The sequence below is a fragment of the Parasteatoda tepidariorum genome, chromosome X2 (assembly GCF_043381705.1).
Source record: "Parasteatoda tepidariorum isolate YZ-2023 chromosome X2, CAS_Ptep_4.0, whole genome shotgun sequence".
NCBI classification, from domain to species: domain Eukaryota; kingdom Metazoa; phylum Arthropoda; class Arachnida; order Araneae; family Theridiidae; genus Parasteatoda; species Parasteatoda tepidariorum.
The window spans coordinates 13,858,913-13,870,226 of record NC_092215.1 but is presented as its reverse complement, the minus strand read 5'-3'; the positions used below and the strand labels follow the sequence as shown (position 1 = coordinate 13,870,226).

General features: G+C 29.0%; 1 protein-coding gene across 7 annotated transcripts in view; it reads right to left on the bottom strand.

Moving 5' to 3' along the window:
- The window catches only part of LOC107454859 (cytotoxic granule associated RNA binding protein TIA1-like), a 975,013-nt gene that overhangs the window by 209,644 nt on the left and 754,055 nt on the right, over positions 1-11,314 (bottom strand). The gene's annotated exons all lie outside the window — the stretch shown is intronic.

Genomic DNA, 11,314 nt, shown 5'->3' with positions numbered 1-11,314 from the left:
AAAAATTTTATCGACTACATAATTTTTTTAATTTTATTTTATTCGATTCAAGCTGTAAGCACAACATCAAATATTGTACCTCTTAGCGAATTTTGTTAACTGTTTAATTACTTTACATTTAAACCTAAACACCCTTTTTGCTACACGCCGGTAAGTTTGATTACTGCTTTCTCTTTTCTTATTTTCATGCTCTTTTTCAAAAAAAATTTTTTTTGCGATATCGACACATATAAGAAATAATTTTTATCTTTGGATAATTATTCTTTATTCTGAAATATCGCATTCATTATTCCAATAGATGTGTCTTGAGGAAGACTCATGGATTTTCCCATTTATAGCTTTCTCTTCATATTATTTTTATTATTTAATTTTATTGTTTTACAAAAAATAAAGATTTCCGAAAAGGAAAATGTTTTATAGCTGCATGCTTGTTGAAAAGGGGGCAGCGCACAAGTGGAATTGAACCAACGAATATTTAACGGGAGTGGGAAAGTTTAGAGGGGAAATTGTATTAGATGAGTCCCTTTGTTGATTCCCCCTCACGTATATTATAAAAGCAGATTAAAACATAGTTTGTGATAGACCTGAAACCTTTTTTATTTGTTTTGGGCTTAACTTAGCAATGCGTCCCTTATGCTAAATCATGTCAAGCTATCTGTATTTGAAAATAACTTCTTTAGAATTGAAATGTTGCTATTTTTTCGTGAATTTTAGTTTATACCCCGGATTACTGGATGACCTGAAATAACTAATTGAGATATTTTTTTATTTATTTTATATTTGTTATGAGTTCAATAAACAGGGTGCGGGGAGAAATCCGAACAAACAATTTTTATATAAATTTATAAAAATTTAATTAAGTAACAAAATATAGCCAATAATGATTAACGTTGACTTTCACAATTAAATAAATTAAATTGGCATCAAAATAGTCGCCTTTTTTTAGCAATGCCGAGGCTCAAATTTGTAATGAAATTTTCAGCAATTGTGTCTGTTTGTCCTTTGGAGCTGCTGCAGAGTCTTATTGAGCGGTTCCGTTTAAATAGCGTCAGCGATTCTTTGCTCACGGAAAATACGTCTAAGCATCGTTGCAAAATGTGACCCTTCTGAAACTAATTATCTTTATTTGTTAGTAAGAGTAAAAATTTACACGATTTAAATATCTTAATAAACAGTACTTCTGACAACGTGAAAGTAGTAAAGGAGCAAATCGAATTTAATTTGACTTTAAGAAAAACAGGAAAACTCAGAGAACGAGACTGCATTTTTCACTGCAATTGATGACACATTTTCATCATCGACTTCTCAAGAATCTGAAAGCTTAGACGAAAACTATAAACTTCCAATGACAAATATTTCTAAGCCACCTGGAACATCCACAAGTAAGACAAGTAAAAATATCCGCAATACTCCTGAAGTGTCTTCGGTATTATATTATATCAATTTAAGTGCTCGTAATGCTGTTTTGGATCACAATAAACGTGCAAGGGGATTCTAACCCTCTCACTGAGGATATCAGCAATGTGGTTGGTGCAAGTTGGGAGAAGAATTCGCATTAATCAGTCTCCACTGGGATTCGAACCTGGACTCCTCATTGGGAGAGGAACGCTATATCCCCAGAGTAACCGCGGCAATATTAACAATGTTTGAACCAAACGTTGAAGTAGAGAATTTTATATGTTGATTAAAAATGATTGATATCTGAATAGTTATATAACCAGAGTAGTTTACTGGAATAATTAGATAAATCCGTAGATCGTCGCCAAGCCTACCATTACGAATCCCCATTTTTCTTGCTGAGTAGACGCGCGCATGCACTTTGATTCCACAGTATTTCTCGGATGCCCCCTGACTGGAGCGGAACGGGGTTAAGCTTTGATATAGCCAGAGTAATGAGCTCCACGTTATTTTAAAAATAAAATTTTATACTTTATCATAAAACAAATGGGATATTATTGAAAATGACAACACATAAAGTGTGACTTTTTTAAAAATTTTAATATCTTTACTTTAATTAAAAAGATATTTAGAAAATGTGTTTTTGTTGGTCGGGAGGGGGTTATTCAATTTAAACCTTTTAGAATTTTCTGTAAATCTTTTTTAATGCAAATCAAGATACATTAATGATTTTTCTGAAATCAATACAGTTCGGGATAATATATTAAAAATATGAAAACAATAATGATTTTTTATATCTAATGGCCGAGAAAAATGTAACAAGCAAAGGCAAAGAACAATTTAAAAAAAGTGATTTGTCGCCCAGTATCACTTGAACCATGAAGTAGAACATATTGATCAAAAATTTTTTAGAAGATGTCCAGTTATGTTGAGTAAACATTCATAATTTCGTTCACATCAGTTTTTAAATCAACTACAATTAATATTTTTAGTTGCCTTATAGAGTGCAGTTTTCTTGTTGTTTTTTAGAAGAAAGGTTAAATTTTTAACTCATAAATTTTTGTTTGTATTTTAATTCGATCAAAGGTAAATTGAAAATCACATAAAATACAGATCTGCTAATTATATTGTAAAACTATAAATAGTTTAACTGATTTAACCTAAGTAAATGATATTTATTTTTTCCAGAAGAATTTATTAGTAAAATAATAAAGTAATCTGTACAATTTAATTATTTGAATTTATTATTATTGCTTTTTTTTCAATGCCTATTTTTTTTAAATAATTTAAATGACAGGCCTCTATCGCAAAACACTTCGTCGTTTTGCTTGAAACAATTTGAAATAGAGAACATAGCTTTTTAAAGTAACTTAAAGCAAAAATTTGGTCGAGAAAAACACCTTAAAACACAATAAAAGTTTCTTTTGCTAAATTTAATTTAGTTTTCTGGATTAAAAAATATATGATTTTGATGTTTACTTCAGCATCTATACTTCCAATTGTACATTTTCCTTTTTTTCTATTTGGTTGGTTCTTCGACACAAATCTTTCATTTTTTTATACGCTAGAAAATACATACATTGAGGCAGATTCATTTTATCAGATATTGTCATAAGACATAAATTCGTTGGTCTGTTAAGTTTCTTGAACAATTCCTTGAAAATAGGGGTGGTATAATAATTTAGATATTAATATCTATTCTGGGGGTAATATATTAAAGAAAAAAGTACGTTTTTAAGTATCTGAAAAGAATGAACTGAAGAAGTCTGAAACTGCAAGTTATTAGAATACCGATTCTTCAATTTTTTTTCAAAAGTTTATATTGCTTTGCACGAAATATAAGCAAATAAACTTTGTAAATATGAGATTCCAATTTTCTTTTCAAGGCTTTTACATTATTTATAAATAAGATTGCTGAGGAAGATTTTTTGTCCTTAATTTTCTTCTAATTTGAAACTTGCACCTCTTTTCTTTAATTTCCGTCGATTTTATAAAATTTATTTTCATAAATTCTTCTACAAAAGAGTTGCAAATTTATATTTTATTTTAAAAAACAATTAGTAGTTTTTCGAGACTATTAATTATGAACTAACTACGCATCAGATTACTAACAATTTAGATTAATACACGGTTTCAAGCTACATATGTAGCAACAATTTCAACATTTCTATATTTAAGTTTTCTTCGCAAATACTTAAATCGTGTTAACAGCTAAACTAAGAATTAAAATTTAGAAAAAATACTTCGTAAATAATTTATCTTGTTTTAAAGCTTATTATTTAAATCAAATACACAAAACTTGTACAAAATTCAGGTAATTTTGAATGCTATAAAATTTTATTTCACGAACGCTGCAATTAAAATCTATTTTTTAGGGCCACACACTTTTGGCGTATAAAGTGGAAGCTTTGATGATTTAAAAAAGAACAAAAAGAAACAACTAAATGATACGTTTGAAACTTGTTACGGTTTACTTTCTCATGGGAACTGCAAAAATTCCTTCAAAGAGAGGTAAGATGTAATTTATATCTCATTTTACATTTTCTTCGAGTGTCATGTTTCTAATTCTATGTTCCCAATACTGAGCGCTCTGTTATGGGGCTATAAAATTTAGCCATCAATACTGAACAAGCTTTATAACAGGTTTTCAGCAGAAAAGAACATAAAATTTCAGGATAAGAAATGAGAAAAGAAAAACACACCTTTCGAATCACTTTGTGCTTGAAACTTATGTTCCATTCTATATTAGGTTACCCTTAAAAGGGCGTAGTTTAGGGAGATTTATCTTGGTTTCCAATTCTAGAAATAGGATTTAACTTTGTTTGTGGCTTCTACCTTGAGAATTTAACTTTACTAACAGATCAGATGTGATCTTTAACTCTATTAGTCTTATTTTTATTCGATACAACGGTTAAGGAAGATTAACGGTATTTACCATCTCATTCAATTAAATACAAATGTCTGAGCCAACATTTTGATCTGGGGTGTCTTCTATATTTAAGACTGTATTTTATGTAACTGTTAAGAAAAACAATTAAGTAACAATTTATAATGAACTTTTAAAAAATAATGATAATAATTAGTGACCATTTTTTAATATTTTAAATTAATGCAAATATTCTTTAATTCATTAGATACTATGAGGTGAATTGAACTCATGACCTCTAGCTTGTCACTAAATGCGGAACTGGATCGTGCTACATAGGACATGTTTTGAAAAACGGAAACGCTTTTAAGAATTACATGCAGCATATTTCGTAAAAATGAGTTTTGTCTAAAATTATTTTTCTAAGCGATTGAGTAAATATTTGGCCAAATATGCTGTTTTAATGCGTAAATTTATAAAATGCTCAAGAATTAAGTTGAATCAAATGTCCAAAAGACGGTATCCTTTATTATTTTGGAAAGGCAAGAAAATGATGAGGCGGCTAAAAATATCTTCTTAGAGCTTAATGCAATTCTTAATATTTTTTAGACATGTTAGAGTTTTGCATCACGTGACACAAAGCACAGTTATTTCGTATGCAAAACAAACATGCTTTTAAAGTAGAAAAGTAGTATAATTTTAAGCAAGATTTTTTTCTTTAATTGTTTGTAAAACGTGCTTTTAATCTCTTTAAAGCTTTGTTTGATGTTTGTGGTTAAAAGGAGGTTTGTGAATTATTAAAAATGTGCTTTTTTTCAAACTGCTTGTGAGAGTAACAAATTATAACATGAGTTCATTTTTTCTAAAGCTTAGAATTTTTTAATTTGCTATTGCCACTATTTGAATAAATGTCAAGTAAGATATGTTATATCATTTTGAAGCTGAAAAGAGGCAACTGACATTCATATTTATTTGTTTCGCTCAATTTTATTCATACAATTAGTTGCTTCATTTACGCCAGGCGGTTGTTTATTAGCAAAATCATTGTATGAAGAAGTTAAAATTCGAATACCAAATGACTGTATTGAGTTTGAATTATTCGAGTTTCATTGTTCTCTGAAAACATCAAATATATGATAAATATTATTATTACTAATATTATTAGTTATTTTAAGGAAATTAATATTTTTTTAAACGTAAATCCCTTTAATGACCTCGATTTTTTGTATTATAAAGATTTTGAAATAAATATGATATTTTGCAGACGAAAATAAATATTAAATGTGCTATATTGAGGTGAAAATATTCCAATATAATCTGGAACTCAAGAATTTCGAACTTATTTTCATTTGTTGTATTTTTGTGTAAAAAACAGAAAGGGAAAGATATTATATAGAAATAAGTAGGATTAGGTGGACAAAAAATTCTTAGAACATAAGAAATTAAGGAAACCGAGGGTCAGAAAGGTTTGTTATGTCATAGGCTAATGAATTATCCACTTTTTTGCAAACTACTACAAACATTTTCAATACGCGAGGTTTGACTTATTAATCAACAGAGTTCAACTTTTGAAAACTCTTTTGAGAGCCACATTTGTTGAATTATATAGGTAGGTATATTGTTATTCACTTAATGATCAACGTACGTTCACTGATCATAACTCTCTCATCCACACTTGTATACTCGTCTTTTCATTTTTTTCATCATCTCTAGTTATCCGAGCAATTGATAAAATAAAATGTATTCAAATATCATGAAACAATTACTAATGTGAACAATGCAAAGTTTGAGAAATCAGGTTTGTATGTTTTTTTAAAAATTTAATTTTGAGCATGATTCTAAGATTTTATTAATTTGACGACTTCTCAATTTACTCTTCAAGAGGTACATGCTTGAAAATGATTGTTCGTATGAGTATGAAGATCTGAATAAGGAAGGTATGCAATCGTTTTTTCTGCTGATTATATGAGCCAGGAAGAGACTTTTTTCAACAAGGGCTAACTGTGTAACAAAGGCTGACTTCTTTGTTTCTGAATTCATGATACCCGCTGAGGGTATTATGAATTCAGAAACAATATTGGAATTCAGAATATCAATATTGGAATTTTTTTTCTTAGCTGTGTTTTAATAGAAATGGAATGGGGCTCAAAGTTTCTCTTTAAAAAGAAAAGTTTCTCTAAAAAAAGAAAAGTTTCCTTAAAAAAAGAAAAGTTTCTCAAAGTTTCTCTTTAAAAAGAAAAGTTTCTCAAAGGTTTTCCTAAAAAAATTGCGAAAAGCTTGAGCGAAAGTTTGTTTTAAAATGAAATAATTTTTTCTAACATCGAAAAAAGGCGCTTCTTTTCTCTGATTGTCTTCACTTAAGCTGCTTAAGTTTTCTTTTAATAACGTTTCTTCTTGAGAACATACGTAATTTGCCAAGTAGCATAAGTCCTAGTACTAGTGGTGCAATTTATCTGGGCACCCCTATCCCATCCATCATGAATTTATGTGCATTTTATGTTGGGTCTTTACAGTCAGGAGGCAGTGAGCTTGCTTTATAGCTATGCAGCAGAAGATCTGCGTGCGCACTCTCCATTTCAACTAAAAATTCTTTAAACTGGGGATGATTACAATGGCGAATACAACTATTATCATGCTTGTGTAAAATGTGATGACTTTTGTGTTGTATTTTCAAGATGTTTGTGCGTGCATGTGTTATTTTGTGACAGAGCCACATTCAAGTAGTCAAAAAGCCACATTTGGCTCTCAAGCTACACTTTATTGACTCTGGCTGATTCAAAAATATTTCTAATGAGCCTTTCAGGTTTTTTCTTCACTTTCAGTGACACACGTGGCTTTCTTTTAATTAAAAAACATATCATTCGTTGATCAATAAGTTATTTTAGTCAGTCTGTAATAAAGTTAGAGTTGTGAAAGTTCATTGTATATTGACTTAAAAAATTTGCAGCAATAAACATATTCATTCTGATTGGGGAGTTTTTTAATTAGTCTAAAGTAAGCTGATTGTGAAAGCAATGTCAGAAGATTCGAAAGTATTGAAGTCCTTTCAAACTACGCATTGCTATAACCGGAGTCATTTAAAAGGAGCCAGAGTTTTCAATTATCCTACGACACATATAATATTCTGTACAATTAACTTCTTTTATTAAGACAAAATACAGTGAGTCATACACTGTTGGAAATTTATCGGAAAAAATGGTTAAATAACGATATATTGAATGGTTATTTTTCCAAATTTGATCGAAACAGTTAAATAACCATAAATAAAATGGTAATCAAACTTTTAAGTTTGAGAAAAACTGTTTATTAACTGCTTTCACCAAATACGGTTAAACAACCAGAATTTTATCGCACCAACTAGAACCACCTAATGAATCTACTCAGTTCTTTTCAACTGCATACATATAATAGCCGAGTGGGATTATCTGTCAATCTCATGACCGGCAGAACTGGAGTTCGAATCCTAGTGTTGACACCACAATATTTAATCCATTTCCTTCAGCACATGAAGAATTTCCAGTGTCCGGCAATCTCCAATGCCCATTACCTTACGAAAATCCGACCTCCTATGTCTAGTTAAATAATTATTTTTCTTACGCTTTTAAAAAATGCTAGTTGTAAACTTTTAAAAATCCGCATAGTTTTGTATTCATGGTTTTTTAACCCTACTGTTTGTAAATGGCTTCAAAACCATAAAAGAAAAAATTGTTCTTTACCGTAAACCTTACGGTTAATCGGATGGACAGACAGCTGCCAGTTATTTTACCATAAGTTTAGAATGAAAATTTTGACAGTGTAGATTGTTATGATATTTAAATACTTTTAAGAAGTGGCTTATCAAATTATATAATGTGATAAATATGTTTCAAAACCATGAAAACTTTAATATGATTAAAACCTCTTTTAAAGAATACTCAAATAAAATTTTATAACATTAGCACAGATTGTAAGTAGCAAACATATCTTGTCCACTCTTGTTAAGTATAAACTGAGTAGACTTCCATCAAAAATAACTTAAGTGCTTTTAGTTAGATTCATACGTTTGATTTTTGGAAGAAAATGATGCTTTGTTTTAAAGTTTAAATAATTATGACGACCCTGGGAGGTCAAACTGTTTCCCGTTTTAAAGCTTTTCGTAATGACGCGTATAATGGAAGAAGGTTCCCAGATTAGTCACGGTTTTAGAGAAGGTCTGCACTTAACATCTTCCATTATCTTTTAATTGAGAGTCTTTCAAGTAAGAAAAGAAAAGTGTTTTAAAAGTATCTTCATATCAACTTCCCTATTCATCGTTTTACGCATCAAAAACATGAAAACTGACATGCGATACAGTTAATAATTTAATGCTTCTAGGATAAACATTTCTTGAAATAAATCCATCAAGTGTAAGCATACGTTTAGAAAAAATATGCATAACTTACAATTAAAATATTTATTATTTACTCAAAACTTCTATTTCTACTGTATACATGGCGAAAAAATTCTGCCAAAATTACCGTTGGACCAGAAATGTACAGTTGCATTTCTGGTTTAACATAAATCTGATAAATTAACCAAAGTATTGTATATTTGAAGCATTTATTTGGTAATTTTCGGTTCATATGGTTAAAGTATACCAGAAATTCTGGTTTACAACATTATAGTTCTGATTACCACACATGCAATTCTGAAAAGTAAATTTAACCAAATAAATTATTTTTGCGCCAAGTTCAGAGGTATCATAATGAAATTGCCACATTTATTAAATTTTAACACATATTTTGAGACAATATTTAATTGTTAATCATTATCAAAGCGTTTTGATAAACATTATCGTGTTCTTCGATGTTTCCATGAAGCTAGAAACAAGGTACAATGTATATATATACATAAAATGTAGTAAAAATCAAGGTTAATTAATAACCGTTTCTTTTGATCTAACCCTTCCCTTTTATTTATAAAGAAACGTGAAATAGTTAACATTTCTTAGTAAATAAATCTATACTATTTTTATTTAATGAGAAAAAAAGTGTTCAGGGATTTAAAGGTGTTTTAATGAAAAATTTATTCAAATCGAAGTTAATTAATTACTCTTTCTTTTTAATAGAATCTAAAATAAGAGAAGGTTTTTGAATGCCACAGCGGGAGAATCTAAATAAGCGAGATACATAACAAGTATCATATTCTCTTTTAAGCAAGCAACAGAAGAAATGCAACAAAATATATTCATGCCTATTACTAATAACTCTTGGTGAGAAACTTTAATAGCCAAGAACAAAATGGAGGAATAAATTTACATTACAATTCTAGGAAAACTTTGATGTTACTTTATTGGCGGTAAATATTGAATTCGCCAATGTTTCACAAAAACTAATTTATTCCAACCTAACTAACGCCATCCAAGAGATGAGAATAACTCAGAGGGAATCCGAGTCTGAACAAAAGATTAATTTCATCCTCTCTTGTAAAATATTTGTTTCAAGTGTTGAAAAGATGACACTCTATAATTTATGCGCATATGGAACCGACTAATTTTCTCTTTTAAATAATCGTGTTATAAAGCAACAACTGTTCAGTTTACCTGAGCTACAAGGAATTAAGATGATATGATAAGACTCATATTACCCATCGATTGTTTGTTTTTAAAACTTAAAGAATTTAAAGTATGCTGCGTTATCGAAAGAAGAGGACTTGATTATCATATTTTAAATTTGCAATTCGGATAAAAAGGGTTAATTAACTTTATTTTTTTAAAATCATTTGCTCTTCGTTTCTTAAAATGTTGTAAGGAGAGTTTTCATATAGCTTCTTAAATGAACTATTATGTTTAGTCTATTTTATAAGAATAAATGTATCAAAAATGTGGTATAGTATAGTTAACGCCTATATGTAGCCAAATCCTTTTCTTTTTTAAATAATTTAACATTAAAGGATCAACACTTCTTGTTCAATTAACTTGAATTTAAAAAGCAGTAAGGCGTGACAAAGTTATATTAAGATTATTGAATTTCAATTTGATCGATTCTTTTTTTAATTCAAAGAACTTAATATTATTTTATCGAAAAAAAGACTAGATTTGGAAAAAGATAGTGTTTAAAATGTAACAAAGTAATCAACATTTCTTTCGAGTTTATGTAGCAAATAAACAGAGAGGCATTTTTGATGATATAGAAAACCCACTATAGGGTATGTTTTGCAAGACATAATGGACACCCATACAAAAACTACATAAGCCACAAGTAAATTGCTTTCAACTACAATTCGATGAAACCATGTATTTATCAATCAAGCCACTTTTTCTCTGATTAGAAGGTAAATATTTGCTCTACTTTTATCCATGTAGTTTTGGTTAGTTAAAGCATCTTTCATAGTTTATTCGGATTCTATAAGTCCATTATCCATTACCAGATTTTCTATTAAGAAATATAAATTGAGATTGGTGGGGTAAAAATATATGATCTATCGCTATGCTTCTGCTCTCATACATATACATAGCATGTTTTTGATCTCTGTGCTAGAGCTAAATAGGAATATTAGGGTGTTTTTCCAACACCCTAACATTCTTTAAACATAAAATTTAGGCTATCTGGCTTTAGGCTCTCTAAATTTAGGCTATTTATTTACATTTGAAAAATGTTGATCTTTGTTCTATAAAATAACAGAGTGTTCACATTAATTTGAAAAAAAGTTTTGAGATAATTGAATATATTTACACAAAAAATATTACATTGTTAGCATGGTTTAGCCAAACAAATAAATAATTTAGTTATAAATTTTCAAAAGCATCTAAAAAGCAAAACTATAAGCTACAGAATGATTGATTTAGATTGATTGGATTACAATTTTTATTGATTTGAAAGTGATTATAAATGATTAATAATTATCTTAATTTCTTCATGACTCAATAATTAGGAAAAACATTTAATATATCCCAACTTTTGTATTGTAAAATTGTATAATGTAAATGATGTATTACTTTACAAACAAAAATTTTTATCACGTGTTTTTATTAGTATGTCTCTCTTCAAATGAATGGAGAATACTAATAATTTTATTCTAGAATTCATAACT